Here is an 18,949-nt window from a genome sequence, read left to right as displayed (position 1 = left end):
TACTGAAACTACTAAAACCCCTTCACTTTTTTTTTCCAGATGAACACATTAATGCTTAAAAAATTTGAATAGTTTGCCACTGATTTCATGCCTGTTAATGGCAACCCTAGCTCTAGGTCTTCAAGGTCCACTTTGGACTAAATCCAGGTTCCCAGATGCTGTACATTTGGCTCATGATTTTCTGTATTTTAAATAATTACTTATATTTTGTTTTAGCCTTAGTTTCCCAATCTCCCTCTCCCCTACACACCTCAATTGTAATTGAGTTGCAGACAGAACTAAATCAATAGCTCCTGGAAACTGTAACCTCCACCAACTCATGTTAACAAGTTATTTTCATCTTATCCACAACTGCAGGTAGTGATAAATGTGTAGTTCAATTGACTACTTTATATCCCCAGCTTAAATTCATAATGCAACTGTCAGTCAATAAGACAGTATTTGGTGGTCACATTCTAACTGAAAAATGTATTTCCTGACTGCCTGTCAGTATGTCCCAAAAGATAATGTTTTAAATCCTGAATGTGTGGTACATGTCTTTAATAGCATACAATTAGTAACCTAATCAAAGATTTCTATAGTGATTTTTTCCCTAGTCTAATATTTTTTATGATGTGAATACTGATTCATAGCAACCAGGCTGTGTAGGAAATCACTTCCAATAAGTAGTCAAGGTGGTTGCCCCATTAAAGCACTTGCTATTTCTCAGAAAGCACAGAAGATAGGTTTTTAGGGTATGGAAGAAAGATTTTTAGAATTAAACCCAGAAAAAATAGCATTTCTGAATATCATTTACAATTATTAGAATAAATGAAATTAAGCTGAAAAGGATATTAACTTATCTTCCTGGGTTCTCAAGTGTAATGGAAAGAAGACAACAGCCAAAGACATACAAAAAGAATTGTATCTGGCTTGCTTTGCCTACTGCTATGCTGCACATTTTGTATTTCAATAACAATTTTTAATTAAGAAATTTCAACTGTTGTAAGTATGCTTAACAACTAACATATTCATATAACCTCTAAATGGAATAAGTCTCTGTTAAGAGGTAATGAACTTGAATATTAACACAATTCTGATAAAAAATATGGAAATGTATTTAAATTGAAATTATGTTGGCATTATGTTAATGTAAAATGATAACTCTCATCTAGTTTGGGGCTATTTTAAGAAGTATATTAAAATGTATTTTAATATTTCACTAAACCCATGGAAATAGGAGGCATTTCAAACTTTAATTTGATAATATTCTTAATAATATTTAATACATAAAAAATTAAAAATAACTTGTGATCTTCTTTGTCATTTGTAGTATCTGGAGCAAAGATTCACTGAGTGCAAAATATGTTTCTCAAATGTTACATATTGATGCATTTTTGTAAGTTTTCATCTATATTGTATCATCCTGACCTGTCTCTGACCAAGGTGTATCATATATTACAAGTACGCTAAATTTTTCACTTGGTAACTTTATTCCAACCCTTGCCTCATCCATTAATTAATTCATTCATCAGTTATTAATCTCAATCACTTAAATAACTCACAATCTGGTTCAGAAAGTAGACAATTAGGTAATTAAAATACTGCAGTTACCTCTAGAAGAACTTGCCCATCCCATGGCTTCCTTCTCAGTAAACTGATCACCACTGACATGGAATGCTGAAACTGGCCACTGAAGCCGGGTTGTTCTAGGTGAATCACTCCTTCATGTACCGTCTTGAAGGCAAGTGCCTCCTGATATTTTAAAATCATTTTTTAAATATTTAAAATATTTTAAAAAGGCACAAATCATTGTGCCTTTTATGTGTACTATATAAGCAGAACCTTGATGTAATTTCCAGATTGTTAACCTGTAACAAATTTTATTACAGAAGAAAAATGAGTGAATTTTATTATAATTTTAATATATTCATCAGCATATAAAAAACTTACATATGGTCTTCCTGAATCTAAAATAAAAGTTGAAATTGTATGGAAAAAAAAAAAATGACAAGGTCACCAGGCAGGCAACGGAGGAAAAGTCAAGGGAGGGAAGGAACAATACATTTAAAGGCACTGGGGGAATAAAAGTGTGTGTATGGGACTACGGGACATGACAGTTGATGTGGGATCCTACAATGGTTCCTGGAACAGAAAAATGACATTTGTGGGCTGGGCGTGGTGGCTCAAGCCTGTAATTCCAGCACTTTGGGAGGCCGAGGCAGATGGATCACAAGGTCAGGAGATCGAGACCATCCTGACTAACACGGCGAAACCCTGTCTCTACTAAAAAATACAAAGAAATTAGCTGGGCATAGTGGTGGGCACCTGTAGTCCCAGCTACTCAGGAGGCTGAGGCAGGAGAATGGCGTGAACCTGGGAGGCAGAGCTTGCAGTGAGCCGAGATTGTACCACTGCACTCCAGCTTGGGTGACAGAATGAGACTTCATCTCAAAAACAAAAACAAAAAACAAAACAAAACAAAATGACATTTATGGAAAACCTATTGTGAAAACCTAATGAATTCTGTTTTAATAGTGTGTGTGTGTATATATATATATATGTGAAATCCTAATGAATTCTGTTTTAATAGTGTATATATATACACACACACAATTATACATTCTATATATTTATGTGTATGTTTATGTATTTATGTATATGTTTCTGAAATAGACTATGTGTGTTGCACATAGCTGACATTTACTCTATTTCAGAAATATATTTTTGAATAATTTTTTTTAAAACAACATGTTTCCTCCTCTGACCTGACTTTTGTTTTAACCTCTATTCCTCTTGTTCACTAGTTTAACTAACAAAATATTAGAAGATCCTAGTTTTCTTACATAGAGATTTCTTTTTAATAGAATATTCTTTTTCAGATAAATTGCCTTTCTTCCTAAGACACTGCTAAAAATACAGAAAAAGAATATAATTCCCAGCTGATGTATATTTACTGACAAAGCATGCTATTTGAATTCATATAGAAGTATGTTTGAATTTCATACATATTGTTTTGCCTCTAGTCACTTCTGAATTCCAGAATACTCATCAGTAGAACTGATGCACTTACCTAACTGGCATCCTGTGAGGAATAAACCAAGTTATACACATAACTATACCTATCCAGTGCCCAGCACATGGTACAATCTTAATATATGAAAACATCTTTTCTTTTTCCATTTGTTATCTACTTGCTACTAGTCTCTAAATTCATGGCACATTTATTGAATAAATTATTGTCTATGTCCTTTTGGACACATTAGTTGACCTTGTTGCTCTCTGTTTCCTCACCTACTCAATAGAGAAATGGAATCAGATATATTCTAAGTTTCCTTCTATCTCAAAAATGATTTTAAGAACAGGGATATAAATAAGATTCACTCAGAGAGAGAATATAACTAATGCCTTGGAATAAGAAATTTCTGGTTTTGAATATATAATCGAGCACTTGCTAACTGTGAGACTTTGGATTAATGGCTAATATTGTGAAGGTTCAGGTTTTTTCCTCAATAACACGGAGATAATAATATTGTCTATCTTAGAAGTTTCACTTGAACATTCAATGGCATATGAGGATTCAAGGGATTTTCAATAAATAACAACAATTATATGATGTTAATGTTATAATCATTGTAATTTACCATTACCATGTCATCATTATCACACTACCACTTTAATGTTGCAAAAGAGAGCGTTGGAAAAAATTTAAGTTTACTATAGTTTTAGCAAAATTATTTTCTAGGATATTTATATATTCTAATTTTCAGGAACTGTGAACCATAAAGTAAATATTTATTTTATTTTAATACTTAATTTGGGGCAATATTGATCTAAGAATATATTTAACCTTTTTATTTATTGAAGAAGAAATTGTTGAACATCTAAAATTTTCTAGACTTTGGAGCTGCAGCATTGGAGAGAAAAATTTTATCTTTGTCCTCATAGGGTTTACAGTCTAGTAAGAGAATTGGGTGATGTAATCCGTATTAGCTTTTGCAATATTAAAAAAATCCATTCTATGATTACAGATTTAAGACAATAAACAGTTACCATTATGTCTCAGGATTCTATGGATTAGCTAGGAAATTCTTTTTTTTTTTTTTTTTTTTTTTTTTTTTTTTTTTGCTCTGAATTAATTTGGCTAGAGATGGGTAAGATGAACTCACTGAAATATCTAGAAGTTTGATTGGGGGCCTGTATGGGCAATGAGATGACTTTACCAAGGGCCTGTGGGTACACAACATAATTGCCTGGGCTCTTACACAGTCTAGCAATTGTAAAATTCCTGTAAACAAAGATAGAGCAAGCCCCAAGTGTCAGCAATTTGCAAATGCCTACTTGCATAATGTTTGTAATTACTTCATTGGCCAAAGCAAATGACTGGGACAAACCCAGTGCCAGTATGGGGGTAGACCACTCAATCTATCACATGGTCTATTGACATGTAATTCAAAGCTGGGATTGTTGTTGTTGTTGTTGTTTTGGAGGACAAGGAGAATGGACTAGAAGAGGCAATGTGAGCACAGAGGACACTTTGAAGCCCAATGTCTGAGGTTGTTTAAGAAAAAAATAGTTACCTTCTCATGGGTCTGGAGTGATGCAGAGTCATCAGGGCAGAGTCAGATTTTAGTTTGAACAAGAAAGAGAGAGGGACTTCCCAAACAGATGAATAAAAACCTGCAGGGAATAGGAGATTTGGATAAGAATTGACAATGATTTCCTGAGGGTCTTGGGAGTTGAGGGGATATGCTAGATGAGATCAGATTAGGAGATTAGAGGCCAGGTAATCAGGGTAACCTGAATTTTCAGGTTCATTAGGAGACCAATGTATTCCTTGCTTAGGAGGTATCAAATGGAATGTTGTGTTTTTCCATACCTAGTTCTAAACAAATAAAGTTATTAAAGGACCAACTTCTAGATATTTCAGTGAGTTCATCTTACACACCTCTAGCGAAATAAATCCAGAGCAAAAACTTGAGTTGTTTCAAGTTTGTCAGAAATTTAGTGGCCCTAACTGAAGGCTTTTTCATGACAAATAACAAATAGATGTTGTTGAGCCCAACTGTATGTAGATGTGTAGACTATCTTATCTGATAGAGTGTTAGTTTTTAATCCTAAACAAGCACAGCCACCACAGACTCCTCACCTTTCTAGCATTTAAAAAGCTCACCCTTTCCCCCTCATTAACCTACTCAATGCCTTTCATCTTCTAATGTGTGTTCACTTGACTGACAAGTAAGTAAACTCAACATTGCTGAAAGTGCTCCATTTTCTGGAGTATGTACCCTGGCTGTTGGTCTCAGTCGAGAAAGAAGAATTCAGGACATGGACACACATGAGGAGTGAGTTTAGGAGTGCAAAGTTTAATAGAAAAAGAAAAGAGAGAGAAAAAGCTTCCTCATGCTGAGAAAACAGGTCACCCAAAAGAGGGTCTCCAATTTGCCAGGGAACACAATCGGTTTTGTACAGAGGCTTGAGGAGGCAGTGATTGATTTACATAGGGCTCAGGGGATTGGGTTGACCAGCTGTGCTATTTACCTAGCCCTGGAAAGACTGGCCCTCCCACCCTAGACTTCTATTATGCAAATATGGCCTCCACCTGGCGGCAGCCATAATGCCTGTACACGTGGTTCTACCTGGAGGCTAGGATGATACCCATAAACACGGTGACAAGGAAAAGAGGGCAGGAGATGCCATATTGAATGTACCTGGCTTCCAGGTACAGCTGCCAGTATTTACATATAAAAGTTCCTACTTTGCATGTCTGTGCCTGACTTGTCAGGCTGCTTTCTGTTAGACAGGAAATAGTTTGGGGGCTGCTTTTTATGAAATGAAAATTCCACCGAGAAGTTTCACCCTTTCTAGCTGCCTAATTATTTCTTAATAACTCCTGTATTATTGTCTTTTATTTATTTATTTATTTATTTATTTAAGACGGAGTCTTGCTCTGTTGCCCAGGCTGGAGTGCATAGCCTGATCTTGGCTCACTGGAGCCTGCACCTCCCAGGTTCAAACGATTTTCAAGTCTCAGCCTCCTGAGTAGCTGAGATTGCAGGCGCGGGCCACCACACCCATGCAATTTTTGTATTTTTAGTAGAGATGGGCTTTCAATGTGTTGTCCAGGCTAGTCTTGAACTCCTGACCTCAAGTGATCCGCTTGCCTCAGCAACCCAAAGTGCTGAGATTACAGGCATGAGCCACCATGACCAGCCTGTCTTTTTAGTTTTTAAAGAGGATCTGAAGATCTTGGGTTTTTTGTTTTTGTTTTTATTTTTTATAAGAGCCTAAGAAGACTAATGCTGGTGATTGTTGTACGAATGATGGTGGTGACTCAGTGAGTATTGTGAGTGGGGTTGGGGAGGGGAATATTGGGGACAGAGAGGGACACTTTCCAGGAGCATGTAGAGTTCTGCCAAGGATATGTGAGGGCAAGATGGAAAGATCTATCATATCCAGACCTCTAGACCTCACATCTAACATCCAGAGCACAAAGATACAATTTTTATAAAAAGTAACATGCTTGTTGTGATTAACAAAATGTTCTATATAGCCAGATATTTTGTGAATAGGTGAAGTGGAAATTTTCCCAATTTACTTATCTCTACATTTAGACATAGATTTCTAAATATTCTTACCTTACTTTGTTAATTAAATCCAGATTTATCATCTATGAATAAGTCTAAATTTATTCCCTATGAATCTATCTAAAATTCCTTAAATTTATTTACTTACATGAACTACTTGTTACTGCTCTGTATATATAGATGACTTGCAATTTAACAATTTTATTGTTATTTTTAAGTAAATCTCAGTAAATTCTCCTGATGTTAGTAGACTAAAATTTGGGAATAAGTTTATGTCTACCCCATCCATAAACTTCATGATTTTAAAAGTTGTTATCTTATTTCTCAGCTTTTATCTTTACAGTTTAAGGAGCTCTCATTTGTAGTCTGTTATTATCCAGAAGCCTCTCTGTATCCTTGATCAAGAGTAGAAAGGTTAAGCTTCACTTTCTAAATCAGAACCTGAAGGAACTTGATAAGAAACAGCCAAAGTCAGGGATCATTAATCACTATCATGCAAGAAAAATTGAGAAAAGTATCAAGAAATGCAGCATTGTCATTTGGGGCCCTACTTTCTTTTTTTTCCATTCTAATTTTCTTTCAAAATATGAACAACATACATTAAGATAATTAAATTTTTAAAATCTTGAGTTACTAAAGGCTTATGATAAAAATTTGTATTTGAAACAATATAGTCTCAAAATAGCACTTTTTAATAAAATGTTATTTTATAACATTTTATAATAAATTTGGAGTTAAATTATTCTTCAGGCTAAATAGAGTCAAAGAAAGATGTGAAAATATGGAATTTTCTTGTATTCCTCTCTATCTCTTCCTATTGCTTCCCATCTGCATCCCCCAACTGACAAAAAACATATCAACCATCAAATTACATGTAGTATTTGTATAATATTTTTCATATCTAGGTTATGAGAGAAAAATCTTTAAAATTCATTTTTATAAATATTTTTATGGAAGTAAGTTATGAGTTATAAGGGGGTCTGCAATCAGATAGGGATGAGATTGTTTTGTGGGTCAAAAAAGGAAAGGAAGAGAGACAGAGATAGTGTTAGAGAGAAAGAGCAAGAGGGAGAGCAAAGGAGAAAGATTTAAAGAGGTTCTTAAGGGAAATAGCACCTATGCTGGATATATTGTTCTGAGAGATTTAGGCAATGGGAGATTATGCATGGGTGGTTGTTGATAGTTACGGGTATGGAGCTCATCCAAGCAGAGTGTTGGAAATGAGAATAGGAAAAAAGTATATAGGAATAATTTTAGAGGCTCTAAATCAGCGGTCCCCCACCTTTTTGGCACCAGGGAGTGGTTTTGTGGAAGACAAATTTTCCATGGATAGCAGGGAGAAGATAGTTTTGGTTTTGGGATGAACCTGTCCCACCACACATCATCAGGCATTAGATTCTCATAAGAAGCATGCAGCCTAGAACCCTTACATGCACTGTTCACTATGAGAATCTAATGCTGCTGCTGATCTGACAGGAGGTGGAACTTGGTAGTGCTCCCTAGCCTGCTGCTCACCTCCTGCTGTGCAGCCAGGTTCCTAACACGCCACAGACTGATACTGGTCCATAGCCCAGGGGTTGGGGACCCCTACTCTAAATCATATGAACTCAGTATAGACCTATAGGTAGAAAGTCAATGACAGATAGCTGGGAAAATCACCAACACTAAATGTTGATAGTAGTTTTGCATACTTATTGAGTAAGTACGTACCCAATATTCTAGTGGAGAGAAGAAATTTTGACAATTGGTAAGGAATGAGAATATGATTATCTCTTTGCAAATGAACATATACTTTCCCTTCAACTTGCTTTTACAAAGGTTCTGCAATATCCCTCACAGTGTTTGCTTGTATTCCAATCATCCTTTTAGGTTTCAGGTTAATTCTGAAGTGAGAGGTCATAATTTGAACACATTCAAGCATCTAAGGATACTGCTTTACATTTGTTTGTCTCTTCTAATCACTTTCTTTTCATAACTACCATTGATACCTACAGAAAATCCTGGTTCTTGATTGGGCACGGTGGCTCACGCCTGTAATCCCAGCACTCTGGGAGGCCTAGGTGGGCAGATCACGAGGTCAAGAGATTGAGACCATGCTGGCCAACATGGTGAATCCCTATCTCTATTAAAAATACAAAAAAATTAGCTGGGCGTGGTGGTGCTCACCTGTAGTCTCAGCTACTCAGAAGGCTGAGGTAGGAGAATCACTTGAACCCTGGAGGCGGAGGTTGCACTGAGCTGAGATTGCACCACTGCACTCCAGCCTGGCAACAGAGTGAGACGCCACCTCAAAAAAAAAAAAAAAAAAAATGGAAAAGAAAAAGAAAATCTTGGTTATTTTATTCATATATTTTAATGCTTTTTATCATTGTATTATTTTGTATTACCTGGTTAAGTGCATGATTTTTTAATAGATTTAATATAATTATATTCACATGTAATTGTGAACTTTCTTATACAGGGTAAATAAATGGAATCTGAAAAGAGATGTAAACTCCTACGTGATTACCTTAGACTCTTTGTAAAGTTTCTTCCCTTAAATGTAGGAACATAATCCTGCTGACCAAAGGTTGGGGAAATTTGTTAAGATTTTAAAAGTATAAGCTTTCCAAGGCTTAAAAATGATGGGTTTGGCTACATCAAAAATAACAATATATATTGAACAAAAATTCCACAGATAAATTTGGCAGATTATGACACGAAGAAAGGACTTTTGCAATGTTTAAAACTAACAAGTTACTAATATGTAGACTGCAAAAAATACCTTACACATCACCAAAAAGAGTGAAGATCCAAGAGAAAAATGAAAAAGGAAGCCTGAATGGCTGACAAGTATATAAAGAATTGCTTTAACTCATTAGAGAAGCACAAATTGAATAAGTTAAACAATAGGAGAAGTTACTTCATAATGTGACAAGTATTGGAAAGATGGATAAGGATAATTACTCTTGGAGGTGTTGATAGATGGGAGCTCTGAACTGGGAAATGTACATTACTGAGGCCGTACTGGGTCAATCTGACTGAACTTAATAAAGCCATGTGTTTGCATCTTCTAAGGCCCTGTATTTCCCTCCTGGGTATTTAGCTTAGAAATGTTTTCATGTAGGTCTGTAAGGTGGCATGTGAAAGGATATTCACCAAAGCCTTATTTATGTTAGCTGGGAATTGAGGGTAACTCTGGGTATCAATCATTATAGTAATGGATCAGTAAAATGCTGGAAATCTGTAGTACTGAGCACTTGGCACATTAGGAAACAAAAATTTAATTATTAATAGAACAATATAAATCTCAAAAATGTTGATGAATGATAAAAGTAGGTAACAGAAACAGATTTGGAAAACATTAACATTTATGTAAATTGGAAACCATACTTCCTCTTCCCACAAAAACTACATATGCTATAGGACAAATTCATAGATAAGGATATATATTAAATGCATTGGTGTAGGTACTTATGGGGGAGTAGGATGTTAAGGGAGGAAAGAGACAAAACTAAGCTTAAAATGCATGAAACAAAGGAGAACAGAGGGGGTACCATTACTGGAGGCGTGAAATACAATATACAACCAAGAGAAGGGTATGATGAACTCACTGGTGTTCTTCAGGATTAAATACTTTTCTTTACAAAGTATTTTTCTTAATACCTGACCATACTTGAATAAATCAATAAATCATAAAAATATAAATTACATAATTTAAAAAATGTATTATAGTATTTAAAGGACTTACCAAAAAGATAGCATATTATATTTTCTAACGCAGTCATTTGAACATGCTGTGTTTGTGTGTCTGATCTTTTAATATTCAACAATTCATATAGCAAAAGTGTTTTAAGTCATAGTGTGAAAGAACAAATATAGTAGCAAAATTCATCTCATTTAAAAAAAGATGAGTAAAAATAGACTAATCCTTAGATGCGTATTAAACTTTGAGTTGGAACTAGATGACCAATGGTAAACAAATGATGTAGCATGAGTCCAGTCAAAAATCAGTAAAACTTAACACCTGTATAATTTCCACCCAACCTCTTGGAGCATATGATCTCTCTCTTTTCTTAAAGGGCAATGAAATTCACATACATTCATTTACAGCTGCAATCAATATTTATTGTTAATACTCTTTATATTTAGTTTCTAAAACTTCCTGGTAATCACTATAATGCGATTTTAAGTAACTGCCTAAGGCAATATAGATTTTGTCATAAATAAGAAATTAGCTATGGCAAAAAGAACAGCATATTAACATGCACTGGGCAACTGTTCCAGTTCTTGGTTTTCTTTTAAACCTCAATAGTGTTACTCTCTGCTATTATCACACATTTTGCAGGCAACTTGTCAAGTTTTGGTTGTGGTTGTGTTTTCTCTTTCTAGTAAATGAGAATTTTCATATCCTCAAATTGCTAAAGAGAAAGGTGGAAAGAAACAAACAAAACACACTTGGTTTCCCAAATTGCAGAGTCCAGAACTAAATTAGATGGAAGCTGGGGTGAGGGAAGTTGACTTTTTTGACAATGTAAAGTTGAAGATTTGATAGTAGATGTAATTATATTTTTCAGAACCTGTAATAGTTCTGTGCTATGCCAGAGTTTATTTGAAACAGCTATAGAATCTGATAGCTTCTTTAGGACCAAGGAGTAACATGGTGACCCATGAAACGCCATCAATCTGCTCCCTCTTCTCTACCTCCCTCCAACAAATAGGGTGTGTATTACTTTCTCTTTCACTTCACTTTAACTCCTACCTCCTCCTTAATGTGATAAATATTTATATGCGCTACACATATTGTTTAAGGAAAAAGCATAATGCACTGAATCTTTCAGTGTTTGAAACTCAAAAAACCATACTCATGCATTTCCTCCTACTTTGGGCACTGTTACCTTTTCTCTGAGACAATAGTCACCACAGACTAAATTGAAGACGAAGCTCATGGAGAATATCTTAGTACATTCAAGCTGCTATAACAAAAATATCATGAACTGGATGACTTATAAACAAGAGAAAATTATTTCTTACAGTTATAGAGACTAGAAAATCCAAGATCAAGGCTCCAGGAGATTCAGTGTCGATGAGGGTTCTCTGTTTTATAGATTGCACCGTCTCACTATGTCTTAACATGGCGACAGGGGCTAGTTAGATCTCAGGAGTGTCTTGTATAATGGCACTAGTTCCATTCATGAGGGCAGAGCCCTAATGACCTAATCACTTCCTCAAGGCCCCACTTTCTAATACTGTCACAATGAGGGTTAGGTTTCACTATGAATTTGAGGGGCACAACAATATTCAGACCATAGAAGAGAACAAATGGTTCAAGAAAATGTGGGGAAAAAATCAGCATTCATTAATATTTCAAAATCCTGTAAGATTTTAGCAAATACTGATAGCTATCTTCCTTGAGTCCCAATACCTATTTTGCCCTTCTTATATATTGTAATGGAATATTAAGCTGGGAACTTGTCTGACTAGCTAAATAATACATTCCGTGGCCCTTTTGCAGCCAGTGCAGCCATGGAACTAAGTTATGTCAATCAGAGATGAATAAAACGATAAATTTACATGCCAGGGCAAGCCCTTAAGGAAAGGGTTGGGCTCCTCCTGTCCCTTCAGTTTTCCATTTTGTGGCTTGGAAACTGGACACAACAGCAAGTCATCTGGAACCTTACAGATGAGGGCAATAGCACAACACAGCAGAAGCAGCTGCTGTTTCAGCCCAGTGACATCACAATGGCCATTACATTTCAATATGAGTTTTAGAAGGGACAGACAATTCAACAACAACATTCTACTCACTGCTCTAAAACCTCCTCTCCTTCTCACAAATAATATTATTCATTTCATCCCAAGAGCCGCTTAAGGCTTAATTCATTCCAGCATCAACTCAAAAGTCCAAAGTACAAAGTCTCATCCAAATCAGATATGGGTGAGACTTAAGGCACGACATAATGCTGTGCTTAAGCTCAGACTGTAACATCAGAAAGTTATACATTTATATATCACTTAAGTCAACTGTTATTCTGGACACCTTGGCTATAAAATGATTTTTATATTAATCCTACAATTTGGAAAACACTATTAAATATTCTTCATCAAAACTTGCACATTGTCTTTGTTTTGTGTTGCTGTAACAGGATACGACAGATTGAGTAATTTACAATAAACAGAAATTGATTGGCTCATGGTTCCAGAGACTGGGGAGTCTAAGATTAACAGGCCAGTATCTTTCAAGGGACTTCTTGCTGCATCATTCTATGGTGGATGGGAAAAAGAGAGTGAGATAGAGAGCAAGAAAGGGAGAACCCCCTTCCAGGATAAAGGCATTGGTTCATTCATGAAGATGGAGCCATCATGACCCAAATGCCTCTTAAAGGCCCCACCTCCCAATGCCATCACAATGGCAATACAATTTCAACATGAATTTTGGAGGAAACAAACATTCAAATCACAGCACACGTTTAATTCCACTTTCAAATTATCATTTAAGTTTAATTAATCTTATATATAGCTTTATTCATTTGATGCAGACTCTTAATACATTCAACTTTAGAAAGTGATACATCTTGATTCTTTTATAAATACAAGTTAAGAAAATTAGAAGATAACTACCATTATTACAATTATTTCACATTGTCATAAAATTTTATTTAATGCATACACAATAAATAGTAAAAATTAAAACCTTTCATAACTAAAAAACAATTATCTTTATTTGAAGACTTTATGATGGCCTAAACAGAAAAGTCAAGGGAATAAAATGAAAATCTGTTTAAAGTAACAAAAAAATTCACTAAGATGTGTGCTTACCAGCTGAATACAGAACAATTAATAGCTTCTATATACCAATAGTAATCCATTTGGAAATCTTATGTAAATAAGACTCCTTTCATGAAAGGAATAAAACTTTAGTGAAGAAACTTCTAAAGTTTATTAGGAAATAAAGAGGAAATTGAAATAACATATGAGGCACACCATGACATTTTTTAATGGAATGACTTGAATAATATTTACATGTCAATTTTCGCACAAGTAATTTGTGTTTTGATTTAATTCCTCTGAAATTACTAATGGATGTTGTGGAACTTAAAAATTCCATTTTATTCTGTGTAAGAATTAAAAGTGTTTTTTGGTTTCTTTTTTGGTTCAAATAGCTCTGTTTTAGATTCAAAATTACTATCTTTTAAGAATTCTGAAATTAGTTTTAGATTGTCTCTTCAAGGCAACTGACTTATTGATTGCTCATAATGAGAGGTGACAACATGCTAGCAGCCCTTGCTCTCCGCTCCTCCTCGGCCTCAGCGTCCACTCTGGTGGCGCTTGAGGAACACTTCAGCCCCCACACACTGTGGGAGCCCATCTCTGGCTGGCCCGAAACCTGAGCGGGCTCCCTCTGCTTGCGGGGAGCTGTGGAGGGAGAGGCGTGGGCGGGAACCAGGGGTGCCCGTGGCGCTGGTGGGACAGCGTGTGTTCCGGGTGGGCTCGGGCTCCGTGGGTCTCGCACTCAGAGTGGCCTGACGGTGGCTCCGGGCAGTGAGGGGCTTAGTACCCAGGCCAGCAGCTGCGGAGTTTGCACTGGGTCCTCCAGGACTGCCTGCCCACACGCACCGCGCTGGAATTCTTGCTGGGCCTCAGCCGCCTCCCCTGAATTCTCGCTGGACCTCAGCCACCTCCCCCTGCCCTCCCGGCCCCCCCGACCCCCCCGACCCCCCCGACCCCCCCGACCCCGGCAGAGCTTGGGACCTACAGCCCGCCACGCCCAAGCCTCCCGCCCCTGGGGTGGGCTCTGGCGTGGCCGGAGCCTCCCCGATGGGCGCCACCCCCTGTTCCCGTGGTGCCCGGTCCGAGGGCTGAGAAATGCAGTCCCGCAGCACAGGACTGGCAGGCAGCTCCACCTGTGGCCAGGCTGTGGGATCCACTAGGTGAAGCCAGTTGGACTCCTGAGTCTAGTGGGACTTGGAGAACCTTTATGTCTAACTCAGGGATTGTAAACGCACCAATCAGCACTCTGTCAAAACGGACCAATCAGCTAGCTCTCTGTAAAACAGATCAATCAGCTCTCTGTAAAATGGACCAATCAGCAGGATGTGGGTGGGGTCAGAGAAGGGAATAAAAGCAGGCTGCCCCAACCAGTAGTGGCAACTCGCTGTGGTGCCCTTCCATGCTGTGTAAGCGGTTGACACTGTGTAAGCTTTGTTCTTTTGCTCTTTACGATTACTCTTGCTGCTGCTCACTCTTTGGGTCCGCAGCCTTTATGAGCTGTGGCGCTGAACAGGAAGAACGAGGAACCCACCAGGAAGAATGAACAACTCCAGACAGGCGGTGTTTAAGAGCTATAACGCTCACTGCCAGGGTGGGCAGCTTAGCTCCTGAAGTCAGCAAGACCACGAACGCACCAATTCCGGACACAGTAATATAGTGGCATCAGCAGTGTCTAAAGAGCATGCATGAGTGGAAGTCTTATCTTAGGGTCCAGTGGAGAAGAGGAAATTGAAAAAATAACCTAAACTAAGACAACAGAAAATGTTCGTCCTCAGTTGTGAACTAAAAATGAATTTCTTTAAAAAATATCTTGGAATATGTCACATTTTATTTTCCTGTTTATGCTGTATTTTTAATGTCATTAATATTTTGAATCTATAGTCTTTTATCACTTATGGAACATTTTTTTTTTTTTTTTTTTTTTTTTTTTTTTTTGAGACGGAGTCTCGCTCTGTCGCCCAGGCTGGAGTGCAGTGGCGCGATCTCGGCTCACTGCAAGCTCCGCCTCCCGAGAGGCCGAGGCGGGCAGATCACAAGGTATGGAACATTTTTTACATATTTTATCTGACGTTTTTCCTGATAAGCCTGATTATAGAAATGGTTGCCATCTCACCGTTATACCTAAAGAAACTAAGAATGAGAGAAGTTGAAATGATAGTTTCAAGTGGAACAGGGAGTAGTAACTTTTGATTCCTAGTCCAGTGCTCATTCTGTTATCCCATGTTACATCTTAACAGTCATGTTTAATAATAAATAGCAATAGGCTAGGGGCACTGGCTCAAGCCTGTAATCCCAGCACTTTGGGAGGCCGAGATGGGCGGATCACGAGGTCAGGAAATCGAGACCCTCTTGGCTAACACGGTGAAACCCCATATCTACTAAAAAATGCAAAAAACTGGCCGGGTGAGGTGGCGGGCACCTGTAGTCCCAGCTACTGGGGAGGCTGAGGCAGGAGAATGGGCTAAACCCGGGAGGCGGAGCTTGCAGTGAGCTGAGATCCGGCCACTGCACTCCAGGCTGGGTGACAGAGTGAGACTCTGTCTCAAAAAAAAAAAATAATAATAAATAAAAAAAAAATAATAATAGCAGTGAAATTGGGCATCAAGCATTTCTTCTCATGGATCTGGCCTTTAAGTCAAAGCCATTGATTCTCCTTTAGTTTCTGTTCCTGTAATATATACTGATTCTTGCATCACCACACCAAGCTAATTTCTGGTGGTTGTTTTTTTTGTTTTGTTTTGTTTTTGTTTTTGTTTTTGTTTTTAGAGAAAGGATTTCACCGTTTTGTTTGTTTTTATTTATTGTTATTTTTTGAGATGGGATTTCACTCTGTCACCCAGACTGGAGTGCAGTGGCACTGTCTTGTCTCACTACAGTCTTGACCTCCCAGGCTCAAGCGATCTTCTTGGCCCCAGCCCCCTGAATACCTGTACAGGCACATGCGACTACACCCAGATAATTTTTGTGTTTTTTTCAGAGAAAGGATTTCACTGTGTTGCCCAGGCTGGTCTTGAACTCCTGCGCTTAAGTGATTGGCCAGTCTTGGCCTCCAAAGTGCTGGGATTTTACAGATGTGAGCCACCACACCTGGCCTTCTCTTAGCTATTGTGTACCAGCTTCTCTTTCACCCACTCCACACGTTTGTGTTATCCAGAGCTGTATTCTTTGTTTTTCTCTCTTTAATTATAGTGTTCTCCTACATACTGGTTATTTATTTATTTCTTTATTTATTTATTTATATTTATTTATTTATTTATTTATACTGTTTATGTACCTGTATCTTCTAAGTCAGTGTTTTTACCTTCAGGTCCTCCCTAGAGACCCATCCAGCTCTTTAGTCTCATTGTCTTCTCAAAATATGCCTCTTCACCAGCTATATTATTTATTCACACTTTATAGATGAAAATGTCCCAGAAAGCCTAAGCAACTTGCTCAAGTTCTTTTACGATAGAAAGTGACAGAGTCAAAATTTAACCGACTTGTCTTTAAAGCTTGTTTTATTTACATTTAATATTCCATAGCACATATAGCATCATGTTCTCTGTCATTATTCAGTAGACTTCCCTCAGGCATAAATTATATCTTGTTTATTTTTGCATTCTAAAGTCTAACAAAGTGTTTAACACATAGAAGATGTCCTCTAAAGCTTTTTATAATAAATGATCATAATAATACCAGGCCTATTTTTATGTCTGTAGTGAAAGAGTATGATTGTAAAATGTAAAGTACCAATTTATGCTTTTTATTTCCCATTCATTGCTAACATTATTTTGTTCCACCTGTTTTGTGCAGCCTATTCCAGTGACACATCACTTCTTTTTCTTTCTAGAATAAAATAAAACAGTCTGGGACATTGGCTGCTCTAAATTACAGAAGGTAATTGATCATGTACACTTTCACTAAGCTGAAGCTAGGAAATGACCTTACTGCTTAATTTGGATTCTTCCTGTAATACAGCTGCATACGGTAACTGAAAATTAGTAGGCTAAATAAGCAACATAGTTCATGCCATGCAATGAAGGATTAACTATGAGAACCACAATAATAAAGGATATTCTGCCACAGCTATGATTGCCATTGTAGCTCTACATTTTTACATGGTTTCACCTCTTTTAAATCAGTGAGCTCTTTGGAGAGCTGTCTATGTGAGATAGAATGTATCACATGGTGCATTTGCCTTCTATTCGTTTTATTGTTCCAGTCACAGTAGAATGACCTCATTTGTCCACTCTAATTTGCTCACCTCTTCCAATATGCTTCTTGTTCTAAAAAGCTAAATCTTATGCAAATGCTATAAGCCTGTAGCAATTTTCTGCCAATTACATTGAAATTGAGTAACATTTTCCAACTCTTCAAAAGTTACCTTCTTTTTCATATATAAACTGATATTAATCTGTCCCCTTTGGCCTACCTCTATCCAAAATTGGAGCCAGTCATGCTGAGCTCCCCCAGCATCACTTACATTTCATTGTCAATATCATTCCATAGATAAAAAATAAAATGTTGAGGTGTTTACCAACTGCAGCCAATGTTTGAGATGATAATTTGTAAAAAAAAAAAAAATGCAAACTGGTGGCTTTATTTTTTATGTGCCATTAATTGCATAATCCCCCTTTGACAACTTTATTCATTAGCTATCAAAACATTAAACTGAGAAATCTCAATACCTACAAATGAGGAGTATTAGATGGAAAGTAACTTTAGCAGGATTTCTTCTTATGAATCTTGATCTTAGCTTTAATGAATGAAGTTTGATTTTCACCTATTGACTGGGACATGAACATAAAAGGTTATAGTATAACTTATCTAATGCTAATATTTGCAATCTCTTGGTGTGTCAAATTCTCAAGTTACTAAAACGTACATTTTATTCTTTGGGCAAACTATGTTAATCATAGTTTGCTGAACTTATTATATGGCATTGTAAATATAAACCTTTGCAAATACCTCTTTTCTCTCTTAGACTGTCTCCTCTGATTTTCAGATTTCTATCATTTCAAATCTCAACACCAAGAATATTTATATATTAATGTATGCTTCTCATAACTTCTATGAAACTTGTTACTTGACAGCAGCTTTTATACATTCTTTACATTTTAATCTACTGAAATATTCAGAAGAGTGCTTTGAAATAGTTGATACTCATTGTCACCATGAATGGAACTAATTTGTCTCTGTCAAAAGAAAAGTATTACATATTACTTTATAGAAAATAGAGTTACTGTCTTCATAAAGAAGTCTATGTTCCTCAATTAATATGTAAAACAGTATTAGCCAAAGAGTAAAAATAAATGTACAATTAAATGGAAATGGTTGTATATAGAGATAAAATATGCACATCAATAACAGGTGCTATTATTTTATGATTTTGTTTAGTAGGAAAAGGCAGGCTGTGGGAACAATGGAGATATATCAATTTCAGCTTGGACAAACTGAGAGAAAATTAAAAAGGTGATTCAAGGTTGTAGATTACTTTCAATTATACAGTTGGATGAGAAATAAAGACATCAGTACATGAATTTATTTGATATTCTTTTAAGTTCTGATGCAAGGAAAACAATCTCAAAATTGGGGCTTAGTCCAAGAGGGTTCCTGGCTTCACCCAGAAGAGGATTCAATGGTTAGCCAGTGTT

General features: G+C 36.7%; 1 long non-coding RNA gene across 1 annotated transcript; it reads right to left on the bottom strand.

The window, feature by feature from the left end:
• Positions 1 to 1,727: 1,727 nt before the first annotated feature.
• Positions 1,728 to 11,730, bottom strand: LOC139355812 (uncharacterized). Its single transcript, XR_011606908.1, has 3 exons — positions 11,580 to 11,730; positions 4,560 to 4,659; positions 1,728 to 1,850 (listed from the first exon to the last, which is right to left on the bottom strand). It is a non-coding gene; the product is annotated as an uncharacterized lncRNA (long non-coding RNA).
• Positions 11,731 to 18,949: the final 7,219 nt, after the last annotated feature.

The sequence above is a fragment of the Macaca nemestrina genome, chromosome 8, assembly GCF_043159975.1.
Source record: "Macaca nemestrina isolate mMacNem1 chromosome 8, mMacNem.hap1, whole genome shotgun sequence".
NCBI lineage: Eukaryota > Metazoa > Chordata > Mammalia > Primates > Cercopithecidae > Macaca > Macaca nemestrina.
This window is presented reverse-complemented; position numbering and strand designations above follow the sequence as displayed.